The following is a 20040-nucleotide window of genomic DNA, read 5'->3' on the forward strand; positions in this document are numbered from 1 at the left end:
ATACATTTTCGTATTGACAGACATTTTAATTGGTAATTACCATTGATGCATTTTTTGTTGAATCTATATTTTAAAAATAATATCAAGAGTTCTGCATAAATTTTTTTAATTTTTTTTTTCTGTATAGAATTATTCAGGGTAGGAGGATTATCGCTGTCAGGTTTTGTTTACATGAGATGGGGAGGGAGGGAGGGTGGGAGGGAGAGGTTGTCAAGCTTTCATGTGAACGTTATCTGTGTGTGTGTGTTTATGTATGTGTGAGTATTTGTGTGTGCGTATTGTGAGATGGTGGGCGAAAAACGTCACATTCCTGAGAGAAGGTGGCTAAGGAGAATAAACTTTCAATGCAGTGCTGGAGCTTTGATGATGGGGTGGAGGGGGGGGGGTTGAAGTAACAATAGGTGTGGAGGATGGGGTTGAGGTTAGGGTTAGAATTGGGTACTACCGTCAATAAAAAAAATACAAGGGGCCCTAACTGCATTAAGAAATGCTCTTGTTCTTCCCTCGGTAGGTGTATTGTAGTCCTACCTTCATTCAAATGTACTGGGGTTCCTACCCTCATTAAAATGTCCTCTTTCTACTTGAGTCATACCCTTAAAAAATGTATGTCCTAAAATTACTAAGAAGATATGTGGTCATACTTTCAATAAAACGCATTAGAATATCTATTTTCAATAATAAAAACGGTAGTCATACCCTCACTATGAAGAACCGGGGTCATACCCTCACTATGAAGAATGGGGGGATCCATTCACCACTAAGAAAAACGGGGGGGGGGGGGGGCGGGGGGTCCTATCATCACTGAGAAAAACGGGGGTCCCTATTTCACAAAGAAGAATGGGGGTCTTACTCTCACTATAAATTACCGGGGTCCCACCCTCACTAAGAAGAATGGGGATTCTACCATCACTACAAAGAACAGTGGTCCTACCCAAAGTAAGATGAACTGGGTCCTACCCACAGTAAGATGTACTGGGTCCTACCCACAGTAAGATGTACTAGGTCCTACCCACAGTAAGATGTACTGGGTCCTACCCACAGTAAGATGTACTGGGTCCTACCCACAGTAAGATGTACTAGGTCCTACCCACAGTAAGATGTACTAGGTCCTACCCACAGTAAGATGTACTGGGTCCTACCCACAGTAAGATGTACTGGGTCCTACCCACAGTAAGATGTACTGGGTCCTACCCACAGTAAGATGTACTAGGTCCTACCCACAGTAAGATGTACTGGGTCCTACCCACAGTAAGATGTACTGGGTCCTACCCACAGTAAGATGTACTAGGTCCTACCCACAGTAAGATGTACTAGGTCCTACCCACAGTAAGATGTACTGGGTCCTACCCACAGTAAGATGTACTGGGTCCTACCCACAGTAAGATGTACTGGGTCCTACCCACAGTAAGATGTACTAGGTCCTACCCACAGTAAGATGTACTAGGTCCTACCCACAGTAAGATGTACTGGGTCCTACCCACAGTAAGATGGACTGGGTCCTACCCACAGTAAGATGTACTAGGTCCTACCCACAGTAAGATGTACTAGGTCCTACCCACAGTAAGATGTACTGGGTCCTACCCACAGTAAGATGTACTAGGTCCTACCCACAGTAAGATGTACTGGGTCCTACCCACAGTAAGATGTACTGGGTCCTACCCACAGTAAGATGTACTGGGTCCTACCCACAGTAAGATGTACTGGGTCCTACCCACAGTAAGATGTACTAGGTCCTACCCACAGTAAGATGTACTAGGTCCTACCCACAGTAAGATGTACTGGGTCCTACCCACAGTAAGATGTACTAGGTCCTACCCACAGTAAGATGTACTGGGTCCTACCCACAGTAAGATGTACTGGGTCCTATTCCCACGAAAATGTACAGGGTTACTCAGTTTCCAATCAATGACCCCTTCCACCTCTCCCCCAGCCTCTCCCCCGCCTCTCAACATAAGAGGCTCTAACATCCTCCCAAATCCCCCAATTCAAGTGCAATGCCCCCTCCTCCCCCACGCCTCACCTCCATTTCGTCTGCTCGATACCACCTTACCCTGTCTTCGCGTTGCCATGACTACAACTCCCCTACGTCATCGCGCGTGCGTATTCCTATCTGGTTTGCATTCCTAAATTTCGTGTGCTGCTTCAAAACAGCACCCTTGTCTAGCACCAAGGCAAGGATTACCTCAGAGAATTACACAAATTATAGCCGGCAATTTCTGCTACACTTAAAGTGAGTTGCTAAAAATAGATTTTCGCTGCGGTATTTACCTTCCAATTTTACCTTTCAGGCGATGTGTTTATTTTTAGAATACGCGATGTGTATGTGTTAAATGTAAATAAAAACAACTTGTGATATGAACTATCGTTATATTAGACTTGTTCATGAACACCCCTCACACCCCCACACCCCTAGTATGACCGTTATATCCCCACAAGCGAACAGTGTGTAGACAGTTGTATTTCTGGTGAGCAGTGGATCAATAGTTGGAAGAACCAGCGCGCGTGTGAGGGCGAGTGTGAACTGACGGCGCCTTCCTGCCGACCCGCAGACGATATTCATGGAATATCAAGATGGTGACTAGCAGGCACTGAGCAGACGACAATGCTAGCAAAGGTCTACGTTGTTTTTACCTACAGAAAGGTAAGAGTTCTCAAGTGTGTTTACTGAGTAGAGGGTTGCCTTAGATTTATCGGAAACTGCGCAGCTTCGGCTGTTAAATGTGTAGCCACTACTTACACATTGGCAGCTGTAAGATATATATATATATATATATATATATATATATATATATATATATATATATATATATATGTGTGTGCGTGTGTGTGTGTATATGTACTATTATTTTCATACCTACGTAGGTTTCATTTTTCTTTCCTTTAAATATAATAATATAGATTTTTTTTAAAATAATTTCGCGTAGGAAATTTAACTTAGAAGATCCATATGGGTTTATTTTACAGAAACATCAACAAAGATTTATTTTATTAACCTCTACTTGAGTTTAGTTTAAGCTACTTATGTTTGCATGAGCGTAATTTACTAATATCTACACTGGCAAATTTATATGGTAAAAAAAATTAACTTTACTAAAATTCGCATGCTCTTAACAAAATGTTTACTAACAACTATATTTAGTTTACAGAGAACAATTATCAATTTAATGACAACTTTATTTTGTGTACCGAAAACAAAGTTTAGTTTACGGACACATATTTTTTGTTTTACTTTTCTACATCTTTTCTAAGATTCCAACATTTTTATCAATACCCGTAATGTTTTTCATCTATACTTTGCTCTTAACATCAATTTTTAACTGTTGCCTACATGACCCTGGGGACACGTACATAATTATAATGGCATGTTCAAATTACTAGTTCATGTACTAGAGATGTCAAAACGATGTTCACGCGCAGATATATAAAAACTTGTTCATGAACATTTACATCAATGATTAACTGGTCTATCTACTGTAACCAGTTTGGTTAATTTTTGTTTTGGTTTTGTTTGTTTTTTTTTATTTATTTTTTAGGTCTGGCATAAAGAAAGATAATTTGGATAGTAGCCAGATTACTCACATTTTAAAGAAAATGTAAATAAAAGCAAAAAAAAAATAGTATCTTAATTTAGATTAAAACGTGTGCATTAAAACAGATTTGGTCGGGTTAAGTTTGATATGCTAACAGGCCATAAGACTAAGCAGAACATATTTAAACATTACACTGAGATTATATTACAAGATGGCTTTCAGAATTTTTTTCTCTTTTTGTGTGTGTGTGCCTCAGACATGAAATTACAGCGTCAGTTTACCTTGCCATATTGGCTTTAGTATTACAGTTTTCATCATCGGCTTGTGAGGACTGATATATATTAACAATAGTAATTCTTCTTTCTGACATGTACTTTCATTCATTGAAAATGATGTACTTAGTCATAATACATACCGTCTAATTTCAATATATTTTTTAAACTTGAAAATTTAAATATTCAATTGAACGACGATTCGGTGTTTCTATGTTTGGAAGAGGGGTTAAAAAACGAAATAAACAAGAAATTGAAGGGCATTTTCTATTTTTTTAGTGGTGGGTTGGGGTTGGGGGGGGGGAGGAGTAAGAGCTTATAACTAGAGCTGAAATAAACTTGAGATTTAAGGAAAATAAAATTTAAGCAGCATGGATGATATGTAAAATAAAATGAGACATCTCAAAAAAAATATTCTTTCCTTTCAAACAGCTGTATTAGGAATTTTAATTTATCTCTTTGATGAATAATTTTTTAAAAATACCATTATATCTCAAAGAGTTTGCAAAGTAAAAATAGTTTCGCAATTAAAGACAAAAGTGTTTATCCTAACCGAATAAAATGCTACACTTTTAAAACCTAAAACAAACATAGATTACACGACAATTGATTAACAATAAATCCTTGACAAAGCTTGGATAGCAAACGTAACCCTCCAATCACCTCTAGACGGGCTAAGTACTTCTCTCCCTTTGACGAGAGGTTCTCTCCCTGAATTTTGGTTTGGAGAAATCAATGATGCCCATCTACCCTCCCCCTCCCTACCCTTGTTACCAATGTAATCAAGGACCCTGTCTGCCAGTGACAGCTCAGTAAAAACGTCGCCAGAAATTTGATTCTAAAGCCCCCCTAAAAACGTACAAAATAATGTCTGTCTTTTGGTGACTGTGTCTGGGTATTATAATGAATTTAAATTAGAATATCACTGGGTAGAACTTCGACTTTTTCTGTATGAATCTAAAGCAGACGATCACAATTATGTTTAAGTTGTTATTTTCTGTACGAATCTAAAGTAGACTAACATTGTGTTGAACTTGGAATTTTTCCCTTTGAACCTAAAATAGTCTTTAACTATATAAAACATGGTATAGAACTTGGTATTGTTATGGATGATAGAAAATTGTATGCGTATTAGTCAGATAAAATTATTGCGTTTTACGTCAGATAAAAACTATTGCGTACTACGTCAGATAAAATTATTGCGTACTACGTCAGATAAAAAATTACTGTGCACTACGTTGACCATTTATCAAGGTCAGCTTGTCCTATTTTGATTTTTTTTGGAACACAGGATAAAGTTGACCAAAAATTGTGCACCTTGATGAACGACGAAACAATCTTGAAATTATATCTCAGAACGTAAAACATATTTTTATTCTTGCAAATACATATAGATCTATTTTAAAAAAATAAGAGTATTTCTAACAGTTATTCCTTTGATTTGATTTTCATAGAAATATGTGTAGTGTTGTTCTTTGTTTTCAATCGTTTGTATTAAAATTATTTTAAAAATAATTGGCGCAGATCGCGAAAGTTCTGTTTGTTTTTCTTCTCAGCGGAGAAGCGAAGTCAACATTTTAATAAATATGTGCAGGTACCGGGGGAACGATAATGTTGATTAGAAGGGTGGGGGGGGGGGGTTATGTTGATAAGATGGGGAGGTGTGTAATGTTGATTACAAGGGCTGAGGTAAGGTTGATTACAGGGGTGTAAGGTGGGGTAATGTTGATGTGGAGGGGAGTGGTCTAGAGATCTGGCATCTGAATAAAGGATACATTTTGAGCGCGATGTAACAAACGAAGTTATGTAGAATCCGTGTGATGTTAGTTTCAAATGAAAGCGACATTTTACTGAACACGTTACAGACTAAATAATTACTAAAGCAGATCGAATCGTAAAGATGTATCACTCCCACATCCAAGTAACCACATATTTGATTAGATTTTCAGGTGCTGGAAAATGTGCGTTTATGTACGAAATTTATATTAATTGTATGTAGATTTGTGATATGTTTCTTGTGTAGGAATCTTTAAATGTATTTGTGTTTGGATGTTTGAATGTGTTTGTGTTTGGATATTTGAATGTGTTTGTGTGTTTAGATATTTAAATGTATTTGTGTTTGGATGTTCAAATGTGTTTATGTTAAGATGTTTAAATGTGTTTGTGTTTGTGTTTGGATGTTTAAATGTGTTTGTGTTTGGATGTTATACATGTTGAGTTAGAATGTTTAAATATATGTGTGTGTGTGTGTTTATATTCTGTTAGAATTTTGGTCAGTCTAAGAACCACTAGTTTTAAATATCTGTAAAGAGGTTCTAATTAGTTAGAACTATACCACACTGTTCCCATCTGTCTTCTCGTATGTTCTCCAGTTTTGTCCCCACTAAAGTCCCCAGCATTGTCCCAAGTGTAACGGATACAATGTCCACAAGACCGGTTCGTAGTTATTAACAAAGTCTCTCATTTCCCCAGAATTCCCCTAATTAGGGTTCCAAATATGGACTTCATTAGAGTGCAAATGTTAATCCGGACTTTCTTGTATCGTTTCAGACACTGCCCCTACCCCAACCCCCACCCGCACATCTCACCTCACCTCACACCCCACCCCACACCCACTAAGCTCACAAAAAATATGTTTCACTCCTCTTAGCAAAATGTTAAGAACTTTTGTTATCAAAGGAAATCCACGTCAACAAATCGTTCGTATGTTATCCAGCTTCGCAGATCTGATAAGCCTTCTTGGCACCTTATAAGTGGCCCGAAGATCGCAGCAAGTGTCTTACACGAGACAAATCTCAGCAAGTATCTTACAAGAGAGAGAAGAGGCGGTGAAACGTTTTAAAGAATTTTCAACAAGAGATCGAGGAATCTGTCTGGAGGATCCTTTCTGGATATAAATGTAACATAATATATAAGAATCTTTTTATGGGTGTTCCTTTTTGGATAGTTTTCATAGACAATGTAAGAATCTTTTCATGGGTGACCCTTTGTGGATAGATTTGTTGCCGACAATCTATGGATCTGTTCATGTGTGACCCTTTTTATGTGTGATCTTTTATGTGAGCTAATAACAAAGCCTATTACATACATTAAACTGCCGTCAAGTATTACATACATTGCACTGCCGTCTTATTTTCCGTATTTGATTATATATTGCAAATTTAATTTCCTACTCATAGCTGCTCATATTTTAATTAAATACATTTTTTTTCCTAATCAGAAATAGACCCGGATTCAAAATATTCTAAATTAATTAACCGCACGAAAAATATTTCCTGAAAAAAAAAACTACCCTACCCGACAAGCCCGAGGGGGTTAAAGCCGTTTGGTCTGGTCTGGACTATCATATTGGTTTCAAGAGTTTTTTATACTGCTTGTACTGGTTGACGCCGCGGCCAGACTTTACATTTCCTTTGAGCGCCTGTTCAGTTTTTTAACCTTTAGAAACTCGACGGGTTTGCAAGAACTCAGTGCCATTGTTTGAGGGATTTTTTTCTGTGGCATGTGTTAGTAAGAGGGACTGTTGTTTGATTAGTGAGGATGTACTAAGTCTGTGTCTTGAGCATAACTATGTCCTATGAGTCATAAGGACTCTCAATTTTGTCCATATTGTTTCGCTTTTGACTAGCATTCATACAAAACACTAGGATATAGAGATAGTTAATTAATTGTCAAAATTTAGCAGCCCTAGTAGGATTTAGAAAATTGGGCGAAAATTGAGCATTTCTTAAGATAACAAATAGCCTAAGCCTAAGCCCTATGTGACTAGCACTTAGGTTAGTCTCTTAGATTTTAACCATATCAATGTGTGACTAGCACTTAGGTTAGTCAGTTAGCCTTTAACCATAGCACTGTGTGATTAGAATAAGGCTAGCCTATTAGCCTTTAACCATAGTACTATGTGACTAGAATTAGGCTAGCCTGTTAGCCTTTAACCATAGTACTGTGTTAGCCTGTAAGCCCATAACCATAGCACTGTGCGACTAGCAGGCTAGCCTGTTAGCCTTAGACCATAGCACTCCATCTCTCTAAAATAGCCCCCAGGCCTGAAACCCCTACAATATGGTTAAAACTTTAGAATTATAAAAGTAAAATCAAGTTTTAAGATAAAGACACAAAACAAAAAATGCAGTCAGTGCTTAAAATTCCCTTTCTATTCCATCAAAAGCTGCTCGGCTTGTCTGAGGGTAAGCTATTATTTAAATTTAAAATAAACAAATCTACGCCATCGTTCACATTTCCCGTCGAAATGATGACGCATTGATGAATGGATTCTCAAAGGAGATTGTATTTCAGGCGCGAATCGTTTTCCCTGCTAATCATAGAGCCCTCGATGAATCAAAATATTGATTGAGTGTCGACAGCGAAATCAAAGCGACCACTCTGTGAGGATGGGAGGGAGAGGCAGGAGAGGGAGGGAGGGGAGGACAGTTTGCTGTGGCTAAGCTTGCAAGATGCAATATCGCTCTCAGAGAATTGGTTCTCATCGATCTAAGCACGAAAATAAATCTCAAACATTTTTTAAATGTCCATTTCCTCTCATATCGTTTAATGATTAAGTTTTAAAAATTAGCAATCAAGTTCAAAAAATTAAAAGCATCGATTTCGTCGTCTGCTAATCAAGTCGTTGTTTGGAGCTGTCAAAAATGTGTGCCTAATTGAGTTTTTTAATTAGTTTTCAAACTCCTAGATTAGCGTTTTTCTAAACTGAGAACGTCATGCTGGAATGTAGAAAAACTTTGTTGAAAACTGCAGTTTTTTGTTTTGTTTTTACAAAGCTCTAGTGATTTCTCACATCATACACTTTACACCAAGGTCTGAAAATTATGCGTGGGTATATATATATATATATATATATATATATATATATATATATATATATATATATATATATATATATATATATATATATATATATATATATATATATATATATATATATATATATATATATATATATATATATATATATATATATATATATATATATATCCTGAGTAACAAACGAATATTGTGTGTAAAATGCCTGAACACAAGAGCAATGTGAATGCTACTTTTTGAAAAACATAGCTCAAAGCTAAACAGAAGGCTGTAACAAATTATATAAAAATCACAGGAGTATTCTGGGCTTGTGTTTGTTGTTGTTTAGTATGTATCAGTGTGTAGCTCCTAACCTGAGATATAGGACACCACGACTCAGCATTGATAGCCAAACACATCATTCATACTCTGATTTCCTCCCAACCAGGCTAGCTTATTATGCCAGTCACCCAAGTTAACATTTTTTTTACCCGCGTTATCCAAAATGGAAATCTTTCTAGAATATTCTTATTCAGAATTTTCTTTTTTAGAGATTTTTTTTTTCTAAACCCAGCAGAATCAGTTTCATTTTGTGAAAAATTTTCAAGGCACGGATAGCTATTATCGTCAGAAGTGTACAGAAAAGGGGCATCACTCGTGAATAAAAATTATGAGGTCTTAACTATCAGGCGAGAGAATTAAGCAACAGCACAGACACAAGGTAATCGTTCTTTTATGTAAGTGATTGGAACTCTGCCAAGCAGATAGCATTGCGTAATATGGAGATTATTGTTTTTGAATAATAGCTCTGTTAATAATGCAATACTTTATTCTTATATATATATATATATATATATATATATATATATATATATATATATATATATATAGAGAGAGAGAGAGAGAGAGAGAGAGAGAGAGAGAGAGAGAGAGATAGGGGGAGGGAGGGAGAGAGAGAGGGAGGGATGATAAGTGAGTAGTTTAATGAAAACTATCACAATAATTTTATATTGAAAGATAAGGGAAAAAATCTATAAATAAACACAGTGTGTAGAAAGCGCTAGGTGTCAGTCTTGACGAGTCCACCACGTGACTTAAATGATGTTAGTGGTGAGAAGCGCGTGAGACCTGCACGTGCCAACAGCACGCGCAAAGTGTGGACCAATCTGTACCCGACAAATTTAATTAATTAGCCCAGGCGCTACTGAACACATTGAAACCCTGGCAACATATCAACAGTACTTGATCTCCACCATATGTTATGCCACGGCACGAAGTCTTCCTAAGCCATTACTCTCGTGTTTTAAAACTTCCTTGAAACAAAGTGCCTTTTTTACCTGTTGTTTAAACTATTAGACGGACCAGTAATACAACATATCCAAGTGCCAGGCACTTAATTCACCTGTTAAAACCACTTGCGTCTTGTTATTGAACTCTACTTCTTGACTAAGTTTCGTAAATACGTTGACTGTGAGTTTTTTTTTTTTTTAAGAAACTGATTGGGGACAAAATGTTTGATTCAATCTATTAATGTTATCTTGTTTTTTAGACCTAGTTATATGTTTTAGACCTAACTTCTTGAAACTCTAACTAGACCGGTAAGTTACGTGTTTAAGACAATGACTCGAAACTCTTACTCGACCATTCGTGGATGTTTTAGACCTAGTCTTAAAGCCCTAACTAGACCAATAAATGAAGTGTTTTAGACTAACTGACTTGAAACTCTAACTAGACCGTTCCGTGATTGCACTACGTTGACTGAAGACAGCTAATCTAAATTACCTTTTATCTAAATTCAATAGAATATTGGAGAAAACTATTTTATTGTTCCCATTTTTTCTATCCCATAAACCCTTCACACGTCCTCCTACCACTTACCCTAGGGCACCCTATCTATGAGTAATTAACTTTGGCTGTTGGCAAGTCGGCTCTTTTTATTTTCGCACTCCTTTCTCTATCTCTCTTTCCTAGAATTCACAATTTTATATATATATATATATATATATATATATATATATATATATATATATATATATATATATATATATATATATCCTCTCCTGCGTCTCTTTTCCTTTTTTCCCTTTCTAACTTCCTCTATTTCTCTTTCACGTTGTCACTCTCACGCTCAAATTAGATCACACATGTTTTATAATTTCCGTGTTTTCTTAAATATAGACCGTTATTCTAATGATGCCTTGTGTTACATCTGCCTGCTCTACTCTCCTTAAATAAAGACCGTTATTCTAATGATGCCCAAGTCTTACATCTGAACTACTTCTTCATGCCTGGACCAGAGAACTGCAGGACGTCTGCTGCTAATTATAAATACCACTCTCGCACCCCGGAGATTTTTCATAGCCGCCCAGTTCGTGAATGATTCCCCCCCCCCCTTCCACACCCTTCCCTACACATGACCTAATGCACGCGCATCTGAGGGCACTCACTTCCCTGTTGTCTGGCATCAAGCTATAAATATTGCCCCCGCTTATCTGTGCACAGAAAATGTACGTGTTCTTATGGGGGCAAAGTAATGGTAGTGTCGGAGGTATGGGCAGTGTTGGTGGACTACAGACCAATGGTGGACTACAGACAAATGGTGGACTACAGAAAAATGGACTACAGACAAATGGTGGACTACAGACAAATGGTGGGCTACAGACAAATGGTGGACTACAGACAAATGGACTACAGACAAATGGTGGACTACAGACCAATGGTGGGCTACAGACAAATGGTGGACTACAGACAAATGGTGGACTACAGACAAATGGACTACAGACAAATGGTGGACTACAGACAAATGGTGGGCTACAGACCAATGGTGGACTACAGACAAATGGTGGACTACAGACAAATGGTGGACTAGAGACAAATGGTGGACTACAGACAAATGGTGGACTACAGACAAATGGACTACAGACAAATGGTGGACTACAGACTAATGGTGGACTACAGACCAATGGTGGGCTACAGACAAATGGTGGACTACAGACAAATGGTGGACTACAGACAAATGGTGGACTACAGACAAATGGTGGACTACAGACAAATGGTGGACTACAGACAAATGGTGGACTACAGACAAATGGTGGACTACAGACAAATGGTGGACTACAGACAAATGGACTACAGACAAATGGTGGACTACAGACAAATGGACTACAGACAAATGGTGGACTACAGACTAATGGTGGACTACAGACAAATGGTGGACTACAGACAAATGGTGGACTACAGACAAATGGTGGACTACAGACAAATGGTGGACTACAGACAAATGGTGGACTACAGACAAATGGACTACAGACAAATGGTGGACTACAGACAAATGGTGGACTACAGACCAATGGTGGGCTACAGACAAATGGTGGACTACAGACAAATGGTGGACTACAGACAAATGGTGGACTACAGACAAATGGACTACAGACAAATGGTGGACTACAGACAAATGGACTACAGACAAATGGTGGACTACAGACAAATGGACTACAGACAAATGGTGGACTACAGACAAATGGACTACAGACAAATGGTGGACTACAGACAAATGGTGGACTACAGACAAATGGTGGACTACAGACAAATGGTGGACTACAGACAAATGGTGGACTACAGACAAATGGTGGACTACAGACAAATGGTGGACTACAGACAAATGGTGGACTACAGACAAATGGTGGACTACAGACAAATGGTGGACTACAGACCAATGGTGGGCTACAGACAAATGGTGGACTACAGACAAATGGTGGACTACAGACAAATGGTGGACTACAGACAAATGGACTACAGACAAATGGTGGACTACAGACAAATGGACTACAGACAAATGGTGGACTACAGACAAATGGACTACAGACAAATGGTGGACTACAGACAAATGGACTACAGACAAATGGTGGACTACAGACAAATGGTGGACTACAGACAAATGGTGGACTACAGACAAATGGTGGACTACAGACAAATGGTGGACTACAGACAAATGGTGGACTACAGACAAATGGACTACAGACAAATGGTGGACTACAGACAAATGGACTACAGACAAATGGTGGACTACAGACTAATGGTGGACTACAGACAAATGGTGGACTACAGACAAATGGTGGACTACAGACCAATGGTGGGCTACAGACAAATGGTGGACTACAGACAAATGGTTGACTACAGACAAATGGACTACAGACAAATGGACTACAGACAAATGGTGGACTACAGACCAATGGTGGGCTACAGACAAATGGTGGGCTACAGACAAATGGACTACAGACAAATGGTGGACTACAGACAAATGGTGGACTACAGACAAATGGACTACAGACAAATGGTGGACTACAGACTAATGGTGGACTACAGACAAATGGTGGACTACAGACCAATGGTGGGCTACAGACAAATGGACTACAGACAAATGGTGGACTACAGACAAATGGTGGACTACAGACAAATGGACTACAGACAAATGGTGGACTACAGACAAATGGACTACAGACAAATGGTGGACTACAGACTAATGGTGGACTACAGACTAATGGTGGGCTACAGACAAATGGTGGACTACAGACAAATGGACTACAGACAAATGGTGGACTACAGACAAATGGTGGACTACAGACAAATGGACTACAGACAAATGGTGGACTACAGACAAATGGACTACAGACAAATGGTGGACTACAGACTAATGGTGGACTACAGACAAATGGTGGGCTACAGACTAATGGTGGACTACAGACAAATGGTGGACTACAGACAAATGGTGGACTACAGACAAATGGTGGACTACAGACAAATGGTGGACTACAGACAAATGGGGGACTACAGACAAATGGTGGACTACAGACAAATGGTGGACTACAGACAAATGGTGGACTACAGACAAATGGTGGACTACAGACAAATGGTGGACTACAGACAAAAGGTGGACTACAGACAAATGGTGGACTACAGACAAATGGACTACAGAAAAATGGTGAACTACAGACAAATGGTGGACTACAGACAAATGGTGGACTACAGACAAATGGTGGACTACAGACAAATGGTGGACTACAGACAAATGGTGGACTACAGACAAATGGTTGACTACAGACAAATGGTGGACTACAGACAAATGGTGGACTACAAGCAAATGGACTACAGACAAATGGTGGACTACAGACAAATGTTGGACTACAGACAAATGGACTACAGACAAATGGTGGACTACAGACAAATGGTGGACTACAGACAAATGGACTACAGACAAATGGTGGACTACAGACAAATGGACTACAGACAAATGGTGGACTACAGACAAATGGTGGACTACAGACAAATGGACTACAGACAAATGGACTACAGACAAATGGACTACAGACAAATGGTGGGCTACAGACAAATGGGGGACTACAGACAAATCATGGACTCAAATTAAAGCTACCGACCTTGACCTCACTCATCAATAAACAAGAACCCGTCCCACGTGACGAAAGATTGACAACAACAAAAAAATCACTTCACGTCGAGCTGTGATCTCCGCCTGCGTTTGATTTTTTTTTTTTTTTGCTGCCAGAAACAGATCGATCAATGCAGCGATCGATTTAAATGCATGCTCGTTAAACAATCACAAGTTTTTCCACACGTAAGGATTCGTGTTGGGTTGGCTGTGAGGGTTGTCGAGGCTATAGGGGGGGGGGGGGATAACATAGCAAGAGGGGGGGGTGATAAGCAAGAAGGCAGAAAAGTAAATTGGAAATGTTTGCATGTTTTTTTACATGTCTGACATCTGCCCAGATAACTCTAACGAGTTATATGAACTACCCTGTGGTATCAGATGGGCGTCCCGTCCCCCTCCCCCGTCCCCCTTCCCCCCCCCCCCCCCCACCTAGGGAGGTGTTCGAGTTGCTACTAATGACAAGCTTTTATCACTTAAGTAAAATAAATAAAATATTAGTATGAATGTTTTTTGTACCTGACATACTGGTGGGGGTGGGGGAGCATATTTATTATCCTAACATGTAGGACTAATTGTATACAATGGGTTGTCTATAAAAAAAAATATTGAAGTTGTTGAATGACAATTGTATGCTGCTTTGTTGGAATAAACTCTAAGCCGTTGAAAAATATACTTCTTTGTTAGCAAATCTTTGTCGTGTTAGTGTTTCTGAAGTTCAGAGCTAAAGCTCAGAAGGATTTTATGCAGCTTGATGTACATGTTCTGAACTTCTATAAATGAAGGGCTTATTTTAAGCTCTGCTGAATTTTATGAATATTTATGATTAGGGATTATAAAGTAAAGAGGGCTATCCAAAGCACTGGTGAATTATCTGAATGGATATGGTTCGTGTTTGTAACATTTGGGTCCTTCATGTGCTAGGGGGTGGGGACTACAGACTGTAACAGTGTGGGTCCTTCATGTGCTAGGGGGTGGGGACTACAGACTGTAACAGTGTGGGTCCTTCATGTGCTAGGGGGTGGGGACTACAGACTGTAACAGTGTGTGTCATTCATGTTCTAGGGGGTGGGGAGTACAGACTGCAACAGTGTGGGTCCCTAAATTGATAGGGTTAGGACACACAGATTATAACTGTTTGGGATGCTACCTCTATAGGGGCAGGACTGTGTACCAATTTGGGTCCCTAACTTGGTGGCCACAAAACACTTATGACGTGATGACGTGATGACGTGATGACGTGATGACGTGATAACGTGATGACATGATGACGTGATGACGAGGCGACGAGTAGTCTCCAACACTGACATCACTAGTCACTCAACCAGTTATTTCCCTTGCTATACGGTATGAGAGGAAGCTACTGACTTTTGTCAATGTTTATTGCGCTGACCTGACCTGAAGTTGACCCTAACCTAGCCACCCCCTCTCTCCCCTACCCCCCTTATCTCGCCCCTACCCCTCCCACTTTAGACTGACACCGTGCAGAAAAAGCAGTGAAAGAACATGATTGTAGGCTATCCATTTTAAAACAGGCTACTTTTTGTTTCGCAACTGGCTCCGTGTCGTTTCCGGAAGATGTTTTGTAACTGGCCCTATCTAGATCTAGTTTTCAACCCAGTTTCCTGCCTAATCCAAGATAGCTGCTTACAAAAATCTTATGGCTTTATGCATTGGCGCATAATAACGTTTATATATATATATATATATATATATATATATATATATATATATATATATATATATATATATATATATATATATATATATATATATATATATATTTGTATTTGTTTTTGTAAAACTTGTATTCATATTTATTTATGTTGATTCAATTAATCAATATATAAATCGTTACTAATTGCTCAGGCTGTCCTTACTTGTGCGTCAAAATGCCAAAGTTGTACATTCAACAAAACATGAATACCAAAGCCTTGTTTATTTATTTTTAAAGTTGAATGACTTCATTTCTCCTATACAAAAGAATCGATTATGGTAAAGGTTTAGAAAAATAGCCTAGTTGTGCATTGACGTGCTTTTGTAGCAACGTGGAATTGTTTAGCAAATAAAGACGAGGACGAATTCTGATTTTGTTTGTCGTCGTAGAAAAATGATACAAAACTTCCTATGTTAGGGAAGGGGTGGGGAAGTGGCGTTATTGCGTTGCTTAGAGACGGTATATTGATTTGCTTTTGTCTTTTTTTTTTCGCTGGATGTGATGGTAAAATAAATTGTATTTAATTTGTCACGGTTCAGTGGTGTTGCTGTCTGTCGTTGCGTGGAAGGATGTGATTGGCTGAGTGATTTTCATTTTGGATTCAATCACATACAATATGTAGCATCCACCTGTTTTGTCTCACCTTCCTCAATAACTAGACACTACCAGCCCTCCCCTACCCCACCTCAATAACTAGACACTACCAGCCCTTCCCTACCCCACCTCAATAACTAGACACTACCAGCCCTCCCCTACCCCACCTAAATAACTAGACACTACCAGCCCTCCCCTACCCCACCTCAATAACTAGACACTACCAGCCCTCCCCCCTGTAATAACTATACACTACCAGCCCTCCCCTACCCCACCTCACTAACTAGACACTACCAGCCCTCCCCTACCCCACCTCAATAACTAGACACTACCAGCCCTCCCCTACCCCACCTCACTAACTAGACACTACCAGCCCTCCCCCCTGTAATAACTATACACTACCAGCCCTCCCCTACCCCACCTCAATAACTATACACTACCAGCCCTCCCCTACCCCACCTCAATAACTATACACTACCAGCCCTCCCCCCTGTAATAACTATACACTACCAGCCCTCCCCTACCCCACCTCACTAACTAGACACTACCAGCCCTCCCCTACCCCACCTCAATAACTAGACACTACCAGCCCTCCCCTACCCCACCTCACTAACTAGACACTACCAGCCCTCCCCCCTGTAATAACTAGACACTACCAGCCCTCCCCCCTGTAATAACTAGACACTACCAGCCCTCCCCTAACCCACCTCAATAACTATACACTACCAGCCCTCCCCTACCCCACCTTACTAACTAGACACTACCAGCCCTCTCCCCTGTAATAACTATACACTACCAGCCCTCCCCTACCCCACCTCAATAACTAGACACTACCAGCCCTCCCCTACCCCACCTCAATAACTAGACACTACCAGCCCTCCCCCCCCCCTGTAATAACTAGACACTACCAGCCCTCCCCCCTGTAATAACTATACACTACCAGCCCTCCCCTACCCCACCTCAATAACTAGACACTACCAGCCCTCCCCTACCCCACCTCACTAACTAGACACTACCAGCCCTCCCCCCTGTAATAACTAGACACTACCAGCCCTCCCCCCTGTAATAACTATACACTACCAGCCCTCCCCTACCCCACCTCACTAACTAGACACTACCAGCCCTCCCCCCTGTAATAACTATACACTACCAGCCCTCCCCTACCCCACCTCACTAACTAGACACTACCAGCCCTCCCCTACCCCACCTCAATAACTAGACACTACCAGCCCTCCCCTACCCCACCTCAATAACTAGACACTACCAGCCCTCCCCTACCCCACCTCAATAACTAGACACTACCAGCCCTCCCCCTGTAATAACTAGACACTACCAGCCCTCCCCCCTGTAATAACTATACACTACCAGCCCTCCCCTACCCCACCTCAATAACTAGACACTACCAGCCCTCCCCTACCCCACATCACTAACTAGACACTACCAGCCCTCCCCCCTGTAATAACTATACACTACCAGCCCTCCCCTACCCCACCTCACTAACTAGACACTACCAGCCCTCCCCTACCCCACCTCAATAACTAGACACTACCAGCCCTCCCCTACCCCACCTCAATAACTAGACACTACCAGCCCTCCCCTACCCCACCTCCCTCCCTTTTAATTACTAGCCTCCATCAGCCGTCCCCTCCCACTCAATAATTAGCCCCCACCAGCCCTCCCCTCTTTTCTCCCTCAATACTTTCACATCCCATCGCATTACTAACAGACCAGAAAGTTTCTATCTATAAATCCCTATATACAAGCCATATCAAATATTATGTAACGTCTTCGTGGCTAATTAAACAAGGAAATTACTTCATTCTATCATCGATTGGATGTGAACGTTTCTTGCCGATCTATCCCTACTTTATCTTGTTATATAATTTTTTTCTGTGGATTTTAAATGCAATCACTGCAGCAATTAACAGGAGGAACCCTTACATACCATCTACAGGCCTCACCATACAAGACCCTAATGAGCGGTTACTCAATGAGAAAATTACAAATGTAAGCTACGTTTAAATATATACAGAAAATTACAGTTGAATAATTACATGCTTACAGAGAATCGTCATTACACACAAATAGAAAATCATAACTGAACGGTTATGCATACAGAAAATCATCCTACGCATAAAAAAATGTCCAGCATCAAGGTCTTTCAAACTGATCTAACTTGCCTGTAAAAACTGTTGTGTTATCTCTGTTTGACACTTTGCTGTGTTCTGTTATCGATTTAAGGGAAAAAAAACGAACTGTTGCAAAAAAGTAGATGATTTATTTGATGTTTTCCTCCACACTAATGACATTTAATGTCATCATCCACACTGATGACATGTAAATATCACACTCCATAATGACATGTTAATGTTACACTCACACTAATGACATTTAATGTCATCCTCCACACTAATGACATGTTAATGTCACACTCCACACTAATGACATGTTAAAGTCACACTCCACGCTAATGACATTTAATGTCATCTTCCTCACTAATGACATGTGCCTTTCCAGCTTGTATTCTGATGTTAGTTTATTCTCATTTAACTGTTATACAGATACTCTAATAATGGGATATTTATAAACTATAATAATGGGATATCTATAAAAATCCATTAATGGGACATCTATAGACGATGGCAATTTTTAAAATAGTTTAACCCCCCCCCCCCCTTCCCCGTACTCACAAATCGTCACAAAAAGTCATATCGCCTCCTGCCCCTCCAGTGTAAAATATTTTTTTTATAAACAACCATTTCTTCCTAACTATTCACATATAGCATAGTCAACATGGCTTAAGTCGTTTAATTTGTATCACAATTTACAACAAAACGCGAAATAACGGCTAAAATTGGTTTCCAACATATTGTGTCATCACATTTTCTAAACTCTCGTCCCCTTGTTAAACATCGTCATAACTAACTACCCCCCCCCCCCCCGCCCCACCCCCAGGTGTGTGATGATAGACGACCCCTAGTAGAAATCTTGAAGTTGATGTTGTTGCAGCCTGTATGTTTGAAATGGCTTCCTCGCTGTGCCTATACCGGTACGCCAAAAATAGTTGTAGAAGCCATAAATAGTTTTCTGATATTGATTTTTAGACGGTGAAACAAAGGCATCAGTGAATACGTTTAGAATGTATCTTAGGAGGCAGATGTGAAACTGATTGTAAATTTGGCACCAAAAATAGAGCTAAGCAATAGAGTAAAATAAACCGGGAGTGATCTCCCCTAAACTTTCTCGAATATTCAAATATTCATATATAAGGGGAATGGTAACTCGGGATATAGACAATATCTTTAATCCATTTTTAATTACTTAAACTTTTTAAAATATAATAGAATCTCATAGAAAAAAAACTGCCCACCAAGTGAACGCCAAACAAAATGTGTATAATAGTGCGGAATATTATTAGTACTTTATAAATTCACATGCGTTTTTTGAGAAATCGGAAATAGCGTAACTTACTACTTCCTGTCAACGGAAATTACTCAAAATTTGACAGAAGGCAAGGGGACGGCGTGGTCGAGTCGGTAAAGCTCATGGTTGCTAAGCCGATAAGTCTCAAGCTCGAAACTCTCGGGCAGATGAAGTTCGTTAGCTGGGGACAGCCACTCTTCTAGGAGAGACAACTCCAAAATCAAACAACTGCTGTCTTGTAGTTTGTTCTTGGTTGGACAA

At 39.7% G+C, this 20040-nt stretch overlaps 1 protein-coding gene across 2 annotated transcripts in view; it reads left to right on the forward strand.

Annotated features, from left to right (window-relative positions):
- The first annotated feature begins 2138 nt into the window (after positions 1–2138).
- LOC131938479 (uncharacterized) overlaps positions 2139–20040 on the forward strand; it is a 43551-nt gene continuing 25649 nt past the window's right edge. For both annotated transcript variants that reach the window (XM_059296536.1, XM_059296535.1), the window contains exon 1: positions 2139–2641. The gene's annotated coding sequence lies outside the window, so the exon portion shown is untranslated. The remainder of the gene's footprint in view (positions 2642–20040) is intronic.

This window comes from Physella acuta, unplaced genomic scaffold (genome assembly GCF_028476545.2).
Source record: "Physella acuta isolate Inbredline_101_S28 unplaced genomic scaffold, ASM2847654v3 ptg000245l, whole genome shotgun sequence".
NCBI lineage: Eukaryota > Metazoa > Mollusca > Gastropoda > Physidae > Physella > Physella acuta.